This window comes from Morus notabilis, unplaced genomic scaffold (assembly GCF_000414095.1).
Source record: "Morus notabilis unplaced genomic scaffold, ASM41409v2 Scaffold285, whole genome shotgun sequence".
In the NCBI taxonomy this organism is placed as follows: Eukaryota; Viridiplantae; Streptophyta; class Magnoliopsida; order Rosales; family Moraceae; genus Morus; species Morus notabilis.
Window position 1 is genome coordinate 550,385 of NW_010363065.1, and position 1,064 is coordinate 551,448.

The 1,064-nt window shown below is 39.6% G+C and overlaps 1 protein-coding gene across 1 annotated transcript in view; it reads left to right on the forward strand.

The window, feature by feature from the left end:
• The window catches only part of LOC112092594, a 3,512-nt gene extending 2,507 nt beyond the window's left edge, over positions 1-1,005 (forward strand). The window contains exon 4 of the mRNA XM_024169136.1: positions 781-1,005. The gene's annotated coding sequence lies outside the window, so the exon portion shown is untranslated. The remainder of the gene's footprint in view (positions 1-780) is intronic.
• Positions 1,006-1,064: the final 59 nt, after the last annotated feature.

Consider the following 1,064-nt stretch of genomic DNA (forward strand, 5'->3'; position numbering starts at 1 on the left):
GGGAAAGAGAATAGGAAGGAACAAAAGGTATATAAGCTAGGTGAGGAGAATGGAGAGGAAGGGTCAAACCATGCTCTTATTGTGTTTGATATGGATTCCCTGCGTTCTTTGCTGGATTGGAAATGCCTTGCCCAATCCATTCCATCCTCTTTTCTCTCTACCAAATGACCATAGGCCCCAAAATCCTTCCACTAATGCCCTCACCCCTCCCTCCCTCCACTTGTCCCTCCTACCAAAGAAGCTCTAAATCCTTATTTTATCTATGTTGGAACTTAATTTACAAAATCTTCCTTCTTCTTGTGGAGCATTTTGCGTCCTACTCATGCCCCCAGTTTTGGTCACTGAAGCCAAAGAAAGGAGCGGTTGTGGTATGTTAGTGCAAGATTGAAATTTCCTTTTATCTTGTTTCCGCAGATATGCTTTGCAACACATACAATGAGCAACGAACATTTCAGCTTCATGTTCAATTTACTATTTATCTTCAACCTTTCTATTTGTCATTTTCTTTATTAGGCATTTTACCTGCCATCAATTGTTAACTTCTCTAACGGAACTCCTAGTATTTTTAACACCCTTATGCTAATCTTATTTTTTTCGCTAGTCCTTAAGCTAGTTGAATTTTCGACACGATTCCCCTGAACTTCAACCTTTGCTTTGCAAAAATTCCTACTGTCATCAATTAATGTCATTTGTATGACATCTATTTGTTGGTCTGGGGAAGATATTTGGCCTCTCTGCAATTCATCATCTGATATGTTCAACTTGGTCACATGATCGCAGTGCAGAACATCAAATCATGGATTTCTGCATGGTTGGACAACGGTGGTTTCGCATCTTGTATGCAATGTAGAGAAGACTTGTAATCTTCGCATGCTAAGATGGAATAATTACTTTTCCTTGCTTTGGGGTGTGAGGAGAGGAAAAGGGCTGGGCTTGTGAATATTTTTTGTAGCAATTTTCTATGCTTTCCATGTATGCTTTTATTGTGTGGGAATGAAACGTGGTCTGACGCAAGTAATCCATCTTAGAGTTTCAAGTCGTAGCATATTTTGTTGATCTTTGCC